This window comes from Pteropus medius, unplaced genomic scaffold, assembly GCF_902729225.1.
Source record: "Pteropus medius unplaced genomic scaffold, Ma_sr-lr_union100, whole genome shotgun sequence".
NCBI lineage: Eukaryota > Metazoa > Chordata > Mammalia > Chiroptera > Pteropodidae > Pteropus > Pteropus medius.
This window is the reverse complement of record NW_024350926.1, coordinates 6,867,836-6,887,110: the sequence shown is the minus strand read 5'-3', so window position 1 is coordinate 6,887,110 and position 19,275 is coordinate 6,867,836. Positions and strand designations below refer to the sequence as shown.

Below are 19,275 nucleotides of genomic sequence, written 5' to 3'. Positions count from 1 at the left end.
GACTCCGTGAAGGCGGCAAAAATGAGAAAATAAAACCAAAAGAGAGGGAAACACTGCCTAAAGCTAGAGAAACATAATTCCCAGTGGCATTGTTTGAGCACCTGGATCCAGCTTTCCATGAAGTTACCCCTCAATTTTTCTGTTACATGGACCAAAACATCTGCCTTTTGCTCTTCGAGTGGGGTTTCTTCCACTTGCAAGTTAAAGAGACATACACAAAAATAAATAGACATACACAGACAAGGAGGGAGAAAGACAGACGGACTGAAATAACGCATGGGAACCCCTAGTCGTGTCTAGCACGCAGTAGGCACTCACTAAACAATAATGGAACCTAAGTCTGAGCTTTCTGTACCTCCTTTACCCTTCAGTCAAATCATCATCACCAACCACGAAGACCGTTAAACAAGTGCCAATACTCTAAAACCCTCTCTGCCAAACCCCCTTCACACATGTTCCACAAGCTCGAAATAAAACCTACCCGAGCATCCACACCAGTCCCCAGAGCAAGTCAGAGGAAACAAGAAGGTGATCAATGAGTATGGCCTTGCCTACTTTCCCTTTCTGCTTAAAAAAGTTCTTTTTCGGCATGAGGTCATTTAAGTATAAATTATCCCCAGCTGCTTCATCCTCAACTTCCGCCAAATGGCTGAGAGCGATTCTCAGCATTGTATCCATTACGATTACACTCACAGGTCACATCTGGCTCAGTCCTCTGTCATAGCACATTTGGTTTCTACACTAATATCTGTCTGCTCTACAAGATCACAAGTCCCTGGCGACTAGGGACAGGCTTCTTCATGGAACACTCTGCACATAATTCAGCGTCTTACACTCTCAAGGCATCTAATAATGCTTGCTGATTGAATAGGAAATGAATTCGCCCTCAAAGTCTCCCTTAATTTATGAGAAAGCAGGGATGATCTGTGAAGATGAAACATGTCAGAGAGTCCAAACACACCAGATTATTTATCCAGAGTGCTTCTCAGTTGCCAACAGCAGAAGCTAACTGACTAATTAGGAAAAAAGGTTTATTTAAAAGATATTGGGTAGCACATGAATCGCTAGGACTGGAGAACAGAGGCAAGACCTGCTTTCTAAAAACAGCGGCCGTCTACAGCCACGCCACCCTGAACAAGCCCGATTCTATCTGATCTCGGAAGCTAAGCAGGGTCGGGCCTGGTTAGTACTTGGATGGGAGACCACCTAGGAAGACCAGGTGCTGAAGACGTAAAAAATAAAAATAAAAAATAAAGGATTGTAAGCTGACAAGGTCCTTGCAATCTGTGAGGTCAACCAAGGGTTACCTCGCCTAAAAAATTCGATAAAAATAATAATTAAAAAACAAACAAAAAAACAGGAAAAAAGAGGCAAATTTCAAACCACAGAACTCACCAGATAAGGAAACCACCACCACACTGAGCACTGGAAAAAAATTTTGCCACCAGAGCCACCAAAAATGGAGAAACCTCCCCAGCATGTTTCTCATGTACTTCACATCTGAATCACAGACTCACGTAGATGTTTCTGACTGGCAAAGTCTGCATCCCATACTTGCATCTTCACTACAAAGGGCTTGGAATTTGAGTCTACTTCCGTATTGGAGAGGTGAAAATTAGTTACCAGAGGCTTCCTTAAACGTAGAAAAGCCACCCGAAAGATGATGAACAGTCATGAACGTGACACTTGCTCATTACTTTGGAATTTTGCAAGGTCATCTGCCTAAGTCACACATCATCGAGACCAAAGTTCCCAAGGAGGTGACACTGGACTCCAGGGGCCTCTGACTGGCTCTTCAGGCCCTTCCTCTCGATTGCTGACAACCACCACCTAGGCTGACCTTAAGGCAAGGGGGACAGTAGAGGGACATGAGGAAGGTGTGTGGACTCAGTTTAAAAAACTTGTCTCGAATGATTAGTCAAAGGTGAACGCCAAGGACTCTGCGTCCATTATCTCATGACCTTGTGAGGCAGGTAGCGCCTTCACTCTACATCAAGGCCACTGAAGAGCAGAGAAGGTTCTTCAGCTGGGATTCAACTCCGATTGTCCCTCAACTCCATGCCACCCCCCTTCTCTGGCGGGCCCTGCCACATTCTGTCAACATTTTAAGTCCTCTGGCACCTGTTTAAAACTTCGCAACTAAAATACAAGGTATTTTTATTTCTGTACCGACCTCTCAATTTCCCAAGTGTTTAGTAGGGTAGATTTTCCAAAAATGCTCCTTAAACAAAACAATGTAGACTTTACAAAAGCTTCAATCACCGACAGTCCCTGCTTCTATTGACCTCAAATCCTATGTATCACAGTTGCTGGGAAGACTTCTTTCCTCCTGTGAAATAACTCAGACAGATAATTACAGCGTGCCACATAATATGTATGAGACCATTTAACCAGCATAACATTTACCCTCACAGGCACGCATTTTTCGTAATTATGCTTATATGAAAATAATCCTCAGTTGAAAGCTACGAGAAAAATCACTTCAAAATAGAACCTCTAACTTGCCAACACTGTGGAGATGCTTACCAATCTGCACACGCCATTTATGTGCATGGCCCACCAAAAAATCACTAACAGTTCACAAATTGCTCCAGGAAGAAACCTTACTGACAATATGACAAAATGGAATCAAAAAATGCTGCTGCGAACTGATTTGTTGACAAATTTTCCATGATGATCAGTAATTCCCGATTTCATGATTTCTAACAGAACTCGCTCTGGTGAATGCTAAACGTGCTTTGTTGATATTCCACAACGAGGACATCATTCAGCATTGTTACCTTATGTCTTTAATGGAAGGCAGCTGTAGTCATGGCAAGATATAGGTGTGAACCCTGGCTCTGTCTCTTGCTGTCTGTTAGACTCTGGGTAAATTACCTTACCCCTCTCTAAGCCTCCATTGTCCTACCTTAGAACTAATATACCTCAGGATTTTTCAAAAGAGCCAAACTGAAGGCATTAACAAGCAGGAATTTAATACATGTTAATATATTTAACATAGACTCACAGTATAAATTTCCACTTGAATTCAGTGGTAGGAATAAGTGTTACTTGCCAGATACACTAATGTGCTTTCTTTAAATTGGACTGACATGCTTTATAATAGACCAGGAAGAAATCAGGTCAAGATTACAAATGAATAACATGCTAAAACCTCTCTCCCATCTCCAATCCCCAAAAATGACAAGAAAAAAATTGAAAACAGCACTAGACCACCGAGAGACGATTGGATAAAGAAGTTATGGTACATATATACAATGGAATGTTACTCAGCTATTAAAAATAATGAAATCCTACCAATCACAATGACATGGATGGACCTAGAGGGTATTATGCTGAGTGAAATCAGTCAGAGAAAGACAAATACCATATGATTTCACTTACGTGCGGAATCTAAGGAACGAAAGGAACAAACTGAATGAAAACAGACTCCCAGACACAGAGAACAAACTGGTGATTGCCAGAAAGGAGGGGCTTTGGGGGGCTGGGTGACAAAGGTGGAGGGATGAAGAAGTACAAATGAGTAGTTACACAGCGGTCACAGGGACTTAGAGTACAGCACACAGTGCATAGTCAATATTTATCATTGAAATGGCTGTGGGTAGAGCCAGGTGGGTGCTGGAGGGATCGGGGATCACTTCGTGGATTGTATAAATGTCTACTTTTTTTTAATTTAAAAATAAAAAGTAAACAGCACTAGAAAATAAAACTGGGTGCCCTCGATAGACCAGAAATTATAGAAATTCCTGAAAAAAATTCAAGACGGATGAGTTTCTAATAAAAAGGAAAAAATAACCAAAACAGACATAAGAGAACAGAAGAGGAGGGCAGGGTGTCTGTGGGGTCTACACTGAGAGACAACAGAGAAAAGAGCGAGACAGGATCAGGAGTCAACCAGAGGGCGACTGGTTGAGGTAGAGGCATCGGGAGCTTTGGACCTCTGTCCTCCTCCTCCTTGTGCCAAGCACGTCCAGTAGAGGCTTCTGCCCCGGGTCAGGAGCAGCGCGCAACTGGGACGCTGTCACCTCTCGTACTTGGGACTCGGATGGCACTTACCGCCACCCAGAAGGAAGGGGAAGCCTCCATCGCCCAGGAAGCCCCAGGCCACGTCTTCGCCTGGAATCTCAGAAACAGGCCAGGGAATCAGAGACAGCACGGACAGACTAACGCAGGAGTTCAGGTTCCAGATGAGCTCGCGAACCCAGCAGACATTTAAGGAAAAGTAATCTTCCAAATGAAAGTCACCACAAGCATCACACGGATAAACCAGCATCCAAAACACAAAGGTAACGGAATAAACAAAGGAGACCTTACAAGAAGTATGTGTGGTGCAGGCACTTATCCTGAGGAATAGGAGAGGATAGTGACTCTTTTTAAATAAAACGGGTTATTGTAAACAAACACTCGGAACCTTGGAAAGGAAGATTGCGATGATTGGGAAAAAATGTTTTAACTCAATAAATGTGCTGAAAAATAGGACACACCTCAAACACACCTGAAACAGGACAAATAAATGATAAATATGGGGAGAAAAAGATTCAAAATTTCCACCATCTGCCTGATAGGGATTCCAAAAAGAGAGCAGAGGAAAAAAGTACTCATAGAAATAACAGAAAAAAGATTTCCAGAAAAGATAATAATCCTCACGATAAATATGTTCAACAAATGTCCAATAGGGTGAATGGAGAGACCCCAATACCTAGACACACCAACATGAAACTCTTTGGCTGGAGGTGAGAATGATCCACAAAGAATTAAGAATCAGACTGTCATGAGTTTCTTCATAGAAAAGAATGAATCCAAAAATACACTGAGGCAGTATTTTCCATCTTTCGTGGTAAAATAATTATGATTTTGAAATTCTACATTCACAATGTCATTAAGAAGTAAAGATACTGCAGACATGTAATGATGTAGGAAGTTTTCCACCCATATTTTATTACCTGAAAAAGTATAAGAAAATTAGCCCTGACCAAAAACCAACCAACCAACGAAATCCAAGGGGAAAAGGTGATCCCTTCGAAATGGTGGCGAAGAGCTAAAAATCTTGACTTTTATGTCTATTGAGTGACAGTTCCGAGTGATCATGGAAGACGGTGGCTGCAGAAACAGGAGAGAGTGGAATTGTGGCAGGAAAACTCAGCACAGAGGGAGGACTTAAAAGTGGGCTTTGGTTCTTATCTAGTTTAGGTTCATTCGAGATGTGGACACAAAAATACGCTTCCAAGTAAGTGGTAATCATCTTAATCACTAGAAAACAGATAATAGTTCCCTTCCAGACCAACAGAGGCAGGGGAATGGAACCGAGAAAGCTCGGTCTTCACAAAAAAAGTCAGAAATGGGATTTAAGGTAGAGGTCAGGAGAAGGGAAAGTTGAAATGAAGAATGCCCAAATGAACCCAAACATATCCATAAATCATAATATGTGTAAAAGGGATATGTAGTCAATTAAAAAGACAGACTCATTTTTTTTCTAATCCGGCCTAATGCTAATTATGACAAAGGGGCCTAAAAGAACATGACTGAGGACTGAAAATAAAACAATGGAAAAAGACATATGAGGCAATTGTTAACAAAAATAAAGCAGAGTAGCAAGATTAATTGCAAACAAAAGAAACTTTCAGAAATAAAACTCTTTTCAAAAGACGAGACACATGGGAAGATGATTTCATTTTTCTTCAGCGAGCATCTACTGCACAGCCACCATGTGCAAGCATCCTTCTGGGGTTGGGGGGATGCAGCCGTGAGCAAGAGACGAGATCCATTTCTTATAGGGTCTTGTGGGAATCAGACATTCAGTCCTACCCCGTAACATCTGTAAGACGCGGGGCGAAGTACGAATGTGAACCTATGTCCTATATGTCGAAATAACTAGAATCCATAATTCAAACAATCCTCCTACCTTGACAAATATCCCTTCATAACAGCTCGGAAGTCTAGATTCAGATTTAGAATGCCTAGATTCTCGGATCAGAGGACTCCAGCCCTTGGCTCACGTTCCCCTTCCTCTGCCAGCTGTAACTCTAACCATGTCACAAGGGCCCTCGAGCATCCGTGTGTGGACTCCCCCAGATCGCGTGTTACGTGTTACCCACACTTCCTGCAAACACCTCCTGGCCGGCCCTCCCTGGCCTTGGGATGCACACACGGGCTGCATGGCTCCCTCTTAGGGAACATGCCCAGGAAGGCCATCCATGCGGGTCTCAAAAGCTGGCTCAGGGCAATCTGGGCAAGGAATTCTGGGGTTCCCCCTAACATGGTCTAGAATTGGGGTCAGGGTGGTGCAGAATTCGGGGAACATGCCTATTTGCCCTTGTGGACCCCTGGGTGCATGGGATGAGGTACAACCCAAGGAGGGCAGAGCAGGGTCTTAAAAGTGTAGGGACCGGGGCAGGGACGCTAGGCTTGCCCAGGTCTCAGGTGGCATTGCCGACCAAACGCGTGGGATAATCTGTCAGTCAATAAAGGCGAATTCTCAGTGTTTAGGTGCTAGGCAAAGACTGAAAATAGGGTGATAAAAACAAGTGACTGGTGACCTCTTTGACCAAATAGGAACAGCTTCTCTGAGGAAGGGACGCTCATTGAGCCAATACAGAGGAAGCCAAACGTTTAAATCAAAAGCAAGGACATCCCAAACAGAAGACTAACAGCCAATTCAAGGTCTCAAGGCAGGAACAACCTCATGTGTTTTAGGGGCTGAGGGAAGGCCCAAGCACGGCAGGGGAGGAGGAGGCTGGCAGATGACTTTGGCTGCTATGCGCCGGATCGCGTAGTTTTATAAGCAAAAGTAAGGAGCTTAGGTTTTATTCTCAGTAGGATAGGAAGGTATTCGAAGAATGTAAGCAGAAAACAATTAAATTTACCTATTTCAAAGGTGATTCTGGCTGCTGAGTGATGTTGGGAAAAGGCAAGAATGAAGACAGACGGACCATTAGGAGGCCATGGTGGTAGCCCAGGTACGAGGTGATAATGACTTTGCACAGAGTGCTCTGCTAGTAGAGGAAGCAGGAAAATGGACGTATTTTGGATATGTTTTGTGAATATGTGAGTGTGACGAGAATGAATGGGACAGGGGCACCTGGGAGAGGCTGAGATGAGAGAGAAATCAAGGCAGCTCTTGACCCTCAGGTCTGAGAGACTGGATAGTTGGTGCTGGTTACTGAGATAGCGGAGCCAGAAGGAGAGAAGATTTGAAGGGAGAAGGAGAGAGTTCTAATTAGGTAAAAAATACATCCATAAAAACAGACTTCTGCTCTGCTTAGGATGCAGAAAGCTGCGAAGAACATCACTCCTACTCTAACAAGGAGAAAAAGGCAGGAAATCTACAGAACCATAACGTTCTTCAGTTCATCACAAGCTGAGAAGGGCAGGCAACCGAATAAATCACATGCTAAAGAGAGACAAGAGACAAGCCCCTCAAGGAAAGACAGAGTGAAGCAGAGACAAAGCAGAGGAGAAAGTGGTGGCCGTCACGTGACTACGTAGGAAAAATCAGCTCCTCTTTTATGCATTCCTGAAGGCCAAGTGTGGGCTAGCGTGGCCGTTGGAAATGGCTGGTGCTCGAGGCACAGCAGAGTTTGCACTCACTCCTGAGCTCTTCTCCAGGAGCCTCTACCAAGGCTCGCCAGGAAGTTGAGGAGCAGGAACGGGGGGTCAGAGAAGCCTCCTGGGGGCAGAGAAGGCATCAGCAGCTGCAGCGGGGTCAGGCACGAAGACCTAGCCACCCATCCAGACTCACACCCTGACGAGCCACCAGCAAACTGCTGACAGCAAAAGACAAAGGGGAAACCTTGCGGTCACCCAGAAAAGAGAAACAGCACTAACAGAGGAACGAAAGTGAAAAACGCGGCTGACTTCTCATAAAAAACAAAAAACAAACAAACAAAAAAAAACAATGTAAGGCAGACCCTTACAACACCCTTAAAGAACTCATAAAAAACTATGGACTTGGAATTCTATACACAGGGAGAATATTGTTCTTAAAAAATATATAAGCAACGAAGGTATTTTTGCATGGAAAGACAGTGACAGAACTTTGTGTTAAAAAACGCCAGAAAAAAGGAAATAATGGAAAAAAATTGGCAAAATATTGGTAAGTGTTGAAGCCAGATGATGGGAACACAGGGGTTCATTATAATGTGTCTTCTACTCTATTTTTTTTTTTAATTAATTTTTTTATGGTGACATTGGTTAACGAAATCCAATGTTTCAGCTGTACATTTTAACAGTAAGGCATATATATATATTTACACTGTGTGTTCACCTCCCATAGTTAGATTTCTTTCTGTCACCACATATTTGACCCCCTTTACCCCATGTACCTCCCCGCTCCTCCCCACCCCTTACCCTCTGGTAACCACTAGCCTATTGTCCATGTCCATGAGTCTGTTTGTTTGCCCTGTTCATTTGTTGCTTTTAGGTTTATATCCCACATATAATGTCTTCTACTCTTAAGTAAGTAAAACTTATATAATAAAAAAGCTTTTTAAGGAGAAAAAGTAGGGGAGAAAAAATAAACAGGTATGTCACAGAAGATTTGGAACCGGAGAAAATACTGTTAACAAGTTAGAATATATCAGTCTTTCTAAGATGCAGATTCATCCAGTTTTTCCCCAAAATTGAGAATAGATAATTCATAACATTCAGTAATCTAAAATTTTCATTTATTAATATAACATGCTTATCATCCCCATGTCTTTAAAAATTCTCGAGTAGTTTTCAATGGCTACATTGTATTCCATTTTATGCTGAACTAGAATCTATTTAAATGATGCAACTTCAGAAATTAATCATTAATCAGTATTAATGGATTAATCATCAATTAATTGGTTTTAGACATTTCTAGAACTGTATCAGTTAATCAATATGTAGACAAGAATGGCAAGATGAGAAATATCGCTTTATGATTTACTGGCCATGCTTAAGAGAGTGAATCTTTCATGGGATAAGAGACTGGTTTCTTTGAAGCATGGAGACGGATTTTCAGGTGAAAAACCAGGACACAATAATACCCCCAGGGAGGTTCCTAATTCCTCCAGAGACAGGACTCCAGAGAACGACTTCATTGTTTTGTTTGAAGTAAATTCTGAGACCATGAGACCTACCCCATACAGGATCGATATAAACACAAAGGTAGAGATAATCATGCTAAGCAAAGTAAGCCAGATAGGAAAAGCTGAAAATCACAAGATATCATTTATATGTGGGGAAAAAAACTAAAAGCAACAAATGAGCAGGACAAACAAACAGCTTCCTGAGCTACATGCGTGTATCATAAACTAGTGGTTACCAGAGGACTATAGACCAGGTGGCTACTAGTGGGGTGAGGGAAGAGGGGGTGAAGACAGGTAAAGGGGGTCAAATATAGGGTTAGGGGGAGGGAGAAGTGGGGAAAGGGGATTAAATATATGGTAGCTGAAGGAAACTGGACTCTGGGTGGTAAACACAATAGAATATACAGATGTCAAATGATAATGCACACCTGAAAATTATATAATTGTATTAACCCATGTTACCCCAATAAACTTAATTAAAAGAAAAAAAAAGCTTTGAATTATTTTACGTTTTTCACTTCTCCAGGTCTCTGGTAACTCAATCGGACATCATCGACAGTGGTCGACTGCTGATTCGCACGCAAAGCATGCCACTGAAAACTTTAAAAACTGCATTTCTTGCCGTGAAACGAGTCTACTAGAAAAGTGTCACCAGTCTCGGCTCCGGCCAGGCAGTGCCCCGGTGAACTTCCCAGCTGCCCTTTTACACTCACAGGCGTGAGGACCTTTTTCCAGTTCAGGCAGACAGGTGCTATTTCATAAATGCCAGGAGGCAAATGATCCAAATGAAATTTTATCGTTATCTGTAGAGAATTATAAGCTCTAGAGTCTTTAGTCAAATTTGCCTCAAAAGCAAATGTATTATTCTTTACCTGTGAAAAATCAATCGGAAACCTTCGGAGATTTAAATTTTGGTTTCTTAATTACCTACTGGATCAGCTATTAAATATTTAGTATCTAAATGATTGGGAAGCTGGAGTGGGCTCTGGTATATTTCCTTTAATTCAGGTGAGAAAATGATATTTACTCCCCAGAGACGGGTTTTACAGCGTACGTGCCAGTGCACATTGTAATTACTAGAGAGAAGTGCCTGACGCGTTAGCAAATCCTGCTACAAACAACATGTAGGAACATTCTAGATGCTTATTCCATAAACCCTGATAGGCACCAGAAGTCATTCAAAAGATCTAAAAATATATATTTAATTATTTTCAGTATCTGGAAGCTATAAATAGCCAGTAAGATTCTTTTTGCTCATTCTTGCCCAAACCAAAGGTCTCAGTTTCCTCCTTGTGACTTAATCTGTGTTTTCACCCCAATAATACCCTTAGCCTAGACATATAAGCATCTTAATGTAAAACTAAGTTTTTATTTAGTTAAAGCTATATGCAGATCTGTAGAGCTCCAAATGTAACCCTTGAAAAACCATTTAAAAGTTTTTAAACCTATAGCTAGCTAGATAATGAATTGATACAGTAAAATTGGCTTCCTATTCATCAAAATAAAAAGCATTATAATGGAGTGAGTGACAATGATGAATTACTTTGTTCCCTCAGGAATAGCCATCCTGGTGGCTTTGACCAGGATAGCCATTTTTAATTCAAGATTATATTTTCTTCACTTTCACTTAGGTATATGTCTAATCGCTATGTTGTACACCTGAAACCAATATAATATGGCATGTCAACTGTAATTTAAAAATAAATTTGAAAAAAGAATTTTTAGAAAAGATTATGTTTTTCTTCCTCTCTCTATCCTATAACTAAGTATTCATGGCAAAGCTAGTGTTTTTTTATAAGATACTAGGAGAGGCTAAGTCTGTGGGGATTTTTTTTTTTTTTTTTTTTTTTTTTTTTTTTTTTTTTTTTGCATAGAACCTATTAAGAGAGTTTATCATTTTAGGCTGATAAAACATCCTGGATGATAGCTGTTGGCTCACGCTCCCATTTACGTATGTTTGATCACTATCACTACTCCACTGAGTTTTCAAATCAGAAATTCTGGTTTATGCTTTTAGTGGAAATTTTTTTTACTTTGAAATTAACCTCTTGTTTTAAACATAAAAGTATGGTCTTTACACTGATATTTTCGGGAACAATACAAAAGTTTGGACCTTGGCTGAGCGCTTAGCATTTTTTAGAGCCACACCTAAGGGGTGAAGGGATAAATTAAAGTTTGAGGGGCAAAATAAGTCATTCTGCACCTCGTTCTTATTGAATTATCAACCCTCAGCTCTCCAGAGATGCCATTCCTGTCCCACAATACGTGAAGCCCTGCTCAGTGCTGGAGCATCATCTGCATGTTCTCAGAACGCTCGCCGGAAGGGGTCCAACCCTGGTGTACTGGTCCATGTCCCCTTCAGTCTTCCTTGCATCCTTCATCTCCGCCTTCTCCTCTGGGAACCCGGTGTTCTGGGTGTGCCCCGGGGCCAGTTCTCATCGAGGTCCATGGTCTACAAGACTTGCCCAGGCACGGAGCCATCTTCGGAGTCAAAGATACAGCGTGCTCAGACCTACGCCAAGAGCTGCGTCAGCTTCTGATCCACACTTTTGATCTGCCATTTGTTCTCTCTTTCCTTCCCACCCCCGATCCCGAGATCCTGGCCCCGATGGCACTTTTTGTTGGTGCTATGCCCTGCTCCTGTCATAGAGCAACAAAAGTTTTAATTTCCAAATACGGAAGCAATGTTTCGAGACTGATGCTATTCCACTATGCAAGGTAAGTTATTTCTCAAGATATTTCAAAGATTTCGGTATCTGTTACCACAACGGATCATTCTTCAAGTGTGTGTATGTTGACTAAATGATAAATATTATAGCAATGGATTCGCTTGTGTTTCAAAGACACTCTGCACTTATAAAAACATAAGGCTCATTATCCACAGAATATTTCGTGTAGTTCAGCAAGATACTTTCACATGTAGTAAGGGAGTACAAAAAGGTTAACTAACAGATGAGATATATTTGCATTAGTATCTTACTCATAGAAGTGAGGAGGCAAAACCTTTATTCTTAGGAAGTTACATGGCAAAGAACCTAAAGAGGCTAGAAAGTTTCATGATGAGAATCCAATAGAATAAAAACCGATTCTCATTTAAGTATCCCCATAGAGTTGTTTACATGGAGAGGTGGGGGGAAGCAGAGAAGTGGGGAGGAAGAAGGAGAGAGGGGCCGAAACGAGCCGCGTGTAAAATGTATTAAAGAGGATGCCTGATATAACATTTTAGTTTGGGGTAGAGATTTAGAGGCCTAGTGGGAAAAAAAAAGGGGGGGTGAGCTTACTGAAATAATGTAATATGGAACTAACCATATTTCCATTTTACCATTAAAATTCAAAACCGAAACAATGTGTCTGATCAATTCTTGTAAGGAGCTGTTTAAGACTCCAGAAGAGACACAGAGACTAGCTCATTTCTTTAAAGAGATAATAACTCCTCTGCGTAAAAGAATTCGGTAACTTTCTCTTCAGGGTTTAAAGGCCCCCATGGCGAGATCTCCTTACACCCTGTAACCCAGGAACACCAAACTGCATTAGGATCGTGTCGTTTCACGTTGGCATCGCTATGCACATGCCGTCCACCCACCCGGGAATGTTCCTCTCTCAAAGCCTGACTCAGCAATCTCTTCCCCCCGGGAGAGAATTTGCAGGTTTTATCTCCGCCTCAGCAAGCCAAGCCCTCTTTTGCCAACAATGACTCTGCATTTGAAAAGCAGCTTCTGGCTCATTCCCAAGTCCTGGTAGAGAGCAATGCCAGGCCAGGGGACAGCAAGTAACATTGCAGTTTGAACTGTCTGTCATGAGCTGGGTGCTGATCTGATCCACCGAATCACAAAATTGACTGTACACAGCAGCATGCCATCATACATTAGAAATGGTACCGCACAGCCAGCTGTACCATCCTCTCTTCCCCCAGCCACCTGTGGTGTCACTGCAAGTGCCCCAGGATCAGTGAAGACAGGAGAAAAGGGCCCGGGCCCAGGAACAGAGGAATCTGCACTCTCTGTCCTTCGAGCCATCCCCAAAAGATCACGGTGAACATTCTTCTCCCCATGGGCAGAACTCGAGGTGGTGCCTGCAGTCGTCGGCTCCACAAGAAGAACAGCCGAGGCCTAGACCTAGACTCACAGGCAAGGGCTAACAGTGTTGGCTGGCGGGTCAGGGGCCTGAAAAGAACAAAATTGGAAAACTGGTGACAAGGGAGAGATATGTGAATGGACTCTTAAAACGGACATGAAGTATGAAGATACTGACCAGAAGGACCACTTTGTAGGAGGCCCCCAGTAATCAGGTGGACAAAACGACCTATTCAGTATGTCAGGAAGTGTAAAAATGACCACGGCAGCAATGACAAAGCCTATATGTGGGTACACCAAAGCTCACCTAGCTCCCTCACCTGCCGCGTCCTCACCCTGCCCACAGCAGAGGCCAACAGCAAACCCTTGACATAACTCAGAGTCTGTGCCTTATTCATTGTTGTGTTCGCCGGAGCTTACCCATCGCCTGGTTTATAATAGGTGCTTGTTAAACATTTGTTGATTGAATGAGTGATAAAATACAAGTAACAGGACAGATTATACATAGCGTAGGACAGGCCAACACGCAACAAGGAAAGACAGTGGGGCTGAGATCCGGTCCACACAGAGCTGGCACGGAGCAGCCTTATCCAGACGTAGAGGAAGGGGTAAGCTTCTGTAATTAGTCCAGCCAGTGGGATGCCTTTTGGCGCTATGCACAAAGAATCATTCTAGCAGGTGGTCTTGCATAAGAAAAAGATATGACCTAAGTACTTTAGGCAGTAAGAGAAAAGGTTTATATCAGCTTGGGGACAGCAAAGAAAGACTTCAGCTAGGAGATGTCTCGTGAGATAAACGCATTGCTATTCGGTTATTATATAGCCTTTACAATTTTTAATATACTATAAGGATAAGACAGAGCATTTTTAGCCAAGCCTACGTAACCTCAGACAAATCATAATAGGATTTTTTCAACTCTGGTCCAATTAGTTGAGTGGGAGTTGCTTCCAGATACTTAACTCGTGACTCAACTATATTAATAACTGGTGACAAACGAAGCTGAGCAAAGTTTTCGTGTGTTCTGATTTCGCCACAGGTATACAGATAAGGATTTACACAAAGCTTGAATTCTCTTAGCAAAAAGGAAGTGTCCCAGACCAATAAATGTTTTTTCGGGTTGCTAAACTAATATCTAAAGACTATGAGGTAAATAATTAAATGCATAAATAAAATGCCACGCGGATAACCTTAAATAATAGTACAGATAATGGCAAATGCTCAACTGAATTGCTATCAGTAAGAAGAGATCAGGGATCAGCTCCACTAAATACTTTCCTTATTTGGGAAATTGAGATTCATTTCAGTCATTTGTAGGAAATGCTGAATATGATTTTGCAATAATAATTTAAACAAAATACTTGTGATAGACTAAAATGCCCTGATATTAGCATTTGTGAGATTCTCAAGTACTTAGTAAAAATTATAAGGTTTGGGGATTCGCAAAAGGAGAATTAGTGAGCCTTCACATTCATAAAGAAGTCTATTTTAAGATTTCCGGGCAAAAGCAGATAACTCACTAGAGAAGTCGTGCATTTTAATGGTTCTATCTGACCAGTGCTTCTGGCAAACAAGTAAGGCAGCTTTTCTACTCTGCTACGCTGGGTTAATTTAAACAACACCTGTTTAGAAGGGTATCTAGAGAATTCCTGCAGGTTTTGACCTGCATCTCCGCACTTAGAATTAATGCAAGTGTGTTTCTACATCATATTTATGTCTTCGTCTCAGAACCCTGTGAAGGGGAGCAAAGCGAGTTTGCCATTTTGCAGGTCACTTCCTGGAGAAAACCTTTCCTTTTATCTTTTCCTTGACTTTCCCACCGCCATTATACAATGGAAAGAACCTTGTTTTAAATCAGGTTGACTTAGATTCAAATTGTAACATTCCCCTTATTTTAACTGTGTAAGCTCTAAGATGCTCAGTTTCGCCATTTATAAAATTGGGCTAATAATAACTATTTTACATGGCTGTTATCAGGTATATAGAAATGCATGTAAAGTATCTATTTCAGTACCATGCATTTAATAAGTGGTAGCAGCAGAGTAGTCATCATTGTCCCTGTTGTTATTATTATAATTACACCATCAGGACTTCTAAGATACCAATTTGATTTCAGGAACCTGCAGTGGTTAGGAAAGAAATTATTCAAAATTATTCAGGAAGGCAGGGTGAATCACTAGTAAGTCAGTTGTATTTTATTCAGTGATATGAACCGAATGATGGTAAGATAGGCTTCTCTTAGCCTTTCACTCTATCAAACATAGGTATTAATAAAACAGCCAGAGGACCAGTGTAGGCGAGAATTTAGCTGAGGCCTGAAAACCCTCAATCACTCACAGAGCACTGCAGAAATGAGGTTTTCATTTGTCAGTATCTGTCAGATTTTAGCATCTTCTGTGAGCAAATGACAGCTCTCGCTATTGCCTAAAATATAAAATCTCCATAAAATGACTTCTGCCATTTTTGTTGCTGTAATTGTACCATTGTTCATTTAGATATCATCTATATCTCTTCTGCTGAGTAGATGAAAGAAATGTCCAAATCATGCAATCAGCTATTCACGTACATTAAGGGGGTCTATCCAGTAAAACTATAAATCCCAGTTTTCTAGCCATATAACATCGGTGTTGAAACAAATTTGCATTAGGAATTAGAAACACTTTCACACTGTGGTTAATATGCTACATTATCCACCATTTCTACCTTTCTTCTTTCTCTGACAATTCTTTTTTCTTTTTAGGGGAGTTAACCCTTGGCTGACCTCACAGATTGCAAGGACTTTGCTTACAATCCCTTATTTTTTTTATTTTTTATGCCTACAAGCACCTGGTCTTCCTAGGTGGTCTCCCATCCAAGTACTAACCAGGCCTGACCCTGCTTAGCTTCCGAGACCGGACGAGATGGGGCACGTTCAGGGAGGCACGGCCGTAGACTCCCTGACAATTTGAGACTAATCTAACAACAAATAATTTGTCCCATTCTTTGAAGACATCAGATGTCTTTTTCCTCATTTAAATGATTTGATCTAAGGCAAGTGGCTTGGAAAAGCATTAAGAGTCTCGGGTTTTATAACAAATCATGTGGGTGGAGGGTTTTGTTGGGTTAGAGGGTTTTTTTGGTTTTTTTTTTTTTTTTTTGACAGCAAACAAATCTATGTGAAAACACAGTAAGCTCCAGCAGGTGCCCAGAGCTAATTTGGTTTGGAACTATTTTTAAAAAGCACTAACTAAGTTTTATAACTAGTCATACCAAATGGCTTTATTGTTTTCTGTCTTTCTGCAATCCGGGGGGCCGGTTTTAAAATGTGACTCTAAACATAATGCCAAAAACTGGCCATGGACTAAACAGATCTAAAAATACCCAGATCTTTAACCGTCTGAGTTCCCCAGAAACAAAATAATTAAAGGCTTACACTTCAGTTTCCACTTAACACATTCCTCTAGGAATTTGCTGCATTTTCTGTCTATAGTTTTCACTTAAATCGAGTGAATTTAAGCTCTGGCCAGCACGGATGCTGTGAAATGCTTCCCAGCAGCCAGATTCAACCGGATTTGTCGATTCAACTGGTTTTGTTGATTCGACCACCTGCTGATGGCATGTGTTTGGCTTCAGGCCATTACTGTGGTTGTTGCCTCTCCCTATAGAATCTCAAGGCAGTCCCGTAACTTAGCATCCTTGTCCTGATACTTAGATTTGAAGAGCCTTAGCTTTGAATCTCTGATACATGCACTTAGCATGGCCTTTCCTTTCTCAGATACAGAACTCTCATTTGGATTAAGATACGAAGATTGGATTACGGGGGAGGGTTGTTTTATCCCTGAATATCCAAGCAGAGACATCACTAATGTACCACCTAGAATCAAAATATATATTTGTTCTGTTATTGAGGCAGCAGGTGTCAGGTGAAGAGCAAGGGTTTGGGAGTCAGCCTAGCCTAGACTTGAACTCTGGCAAGTCCGCTTGGCAGTGTGTGGTCTTAGACAAGTTACTTAAGCTCTCTGACAAAAATGGAGACAATAACCCCTACCTCACAGAACCGTTAGGGAGATTAAGTATGATTCTATATATACAATTCCTAACATTGTCAGGTTCATAATAAATGCTCAGGAAATTCTAGGTTCCTTCCAATTGCCTTTCCTTTTTTTAATTTTTATTATGGTGGCACTGGTTAATGAAATCCAATAAGTTTCAAGTGTACAGTTCAGCAGTATGTTCACTGCCCATAGAATTCTTTCTGTCACCACATATTTGATCCCTTTCCAATTGCCTTTAACAACAAAACAACACAAATCTGCTTTGTGTTCATTGTGCCACAGGGAGCAGTTCAGCTGATGACAAACAGAACACGCTGTCCATCTGGCTCTCCCAGTAGCTCTGTCATGGGCTGTCGTTAGCCTCCTTTTGCAGATGGGGAAACTGAGGTGCCAAAGGCCAAGCAGTTTTCCCAAAGCCTCATGAAAAGTAAATAGAGAGCCTGAGTCATCTAACTCTAGATCCAGTTCCTTTTCTTCAGTTTTATCATTTGTCATTGATTTTGTTCAATTATTTTGAGAAAACCTACTCTAGGTAGTCTCCATTCTTGGCAGACTCGGTAAATAGCTCTGTGAGCAAACGACGACGTGGCTCACACTCTGGCCCTGTGTTCGTCCCCATCAGTGCCGCCGAGGACCACGCTGGAGGAGGACGCGGCTGCCTTCGGTGCCGTCAGCTTCGAAAGACGGGGGTATTAGGGCCAGAGAGGACCACGAAGGGCAGGTGGTAGCCTACGGCCAAGCTTAAGACATGATGAGTTCGGTGCTGACGTTTTGAGGTTGAAGAGACAATAGGATGGCCAGCCTGTTCTGTCCCCTCCGCCCTCATTCAGAGGGTTTGCTCAGTCACACACAGTCCTTGCGGCTGTCCTGGGAGACGCAGAGCAGGGCTACCATCTGGTTGGCTGTCAGATTTGGACCCCAGACTCCCAAAACTTAATTCTCAGCTATATGGTCTCAAAAAAGCTGCCTAGTGTCTCAGTACAAAAAAAAATTTTTTTAATCGTACTTGAAATTTCCTTGTTTCACTTGCCCATCACGATCGCACTGTGTTGGAGACGAAACGGGTGTTATCTTTATAAGGAGTGTGAGGTTCAGACAGGTTAGCCGGTAGGAAGGGCATCCGGGCAGTCTAACTCTTCATTCTGAACCCTTTGAACCTCCACCCTGCCTCCAATCAACTGTGGCTGGGGACCCAGGCTCTCTCCCTCAGAGTCTCCTGCTAAGAGACATAAAAGGACTGTAAACATTTGCTGAATGGATGGAACAAAGGGACAAAGGGACGAGGAGGAGGTGCCTGTCCCAGTTTTCTTTCTACTCATTAGCCTCTCCTGTATTGTGAATGAAACTCCCAGCAAATTCGTCTGAAATAATCGACTCATTTTTGTCCTGTCAGGCCAGTTTGTCATGTTGCCACAAGCCAAAGCAGGAACTGATCCAGGTCAAAGGACCCAGAACACTCCTGAGGAAGAAACTGCTTGATGGGGAAGGTGGCATGAAACAATCTCAAAGAACAAAGGAAAAGCCACACATTTAAAAGCCACACAATTAATGTCACCCGTCTTCACTCGGCGGGCACTTGCCGTTTCTCTCTGCTGCTGACTTATGAAAATTTGTCAATGTGATTTTAGAGCGTGAATGTAATGAAATCATTTGGTCAGCTCAAAAGTCAGACTCATCATATTTTAAAAGCTGGAACATGAAAGTATTTAAAGAAGGTGAAATTATGAGGCCTCGGAAGGCAAGAGAGAAAAAGACGGAGAGACAGAGACCAACTGACTGAAGGCATGCTGGAATGGTGACAAGTGAGTGACGTGGCATGTCTGCCCAATCTCAGACGACAAAACACCCCTCAGATCAAATAGAATTCTCCTTCCTTAAGATTCCTTTGACTAGTTCACGTTATTGTTGTATACAGCTGATTAATTGATCAGATGGACCAGATCCGCCTTTGTCAAAATGTTCTCGATTACTTAGATAAGCGACAGGCTGGTTCTCCGCATTGGATGCTGGTTGCTCAAGCACTTGTTTATAATTATTGCAGTGTGTCAAGGCCTTTTAAAATCAGATCTTCCTATTATCTGATCACACTTCCGTTCCAGATTTTAATCTAAATTCAGG

The 19,275-nt window shown here is 41.9% G+C and overlaps 2 pseudogenes; one reads left to right on the top strand and one right to left on the bottom strand.

The window, feature by feature from the left end:
- Positions 1–1,112: 1,112 nt before the first annotated feature.
- On the top strand, positions 1,113–1,231 carry LOC120585642 (uncharacterized; annotated as a pseudogene).
- Positions 1,232–15,936: 14,705 nt separating this feature from the next.
- Positions 15,937–16,056, bottom strand: LOC120585588 (uncharacterized; annotated as a pseudogene).
- Positions 16,057–19,275: the final 3,219 nt, after the last annotated feature.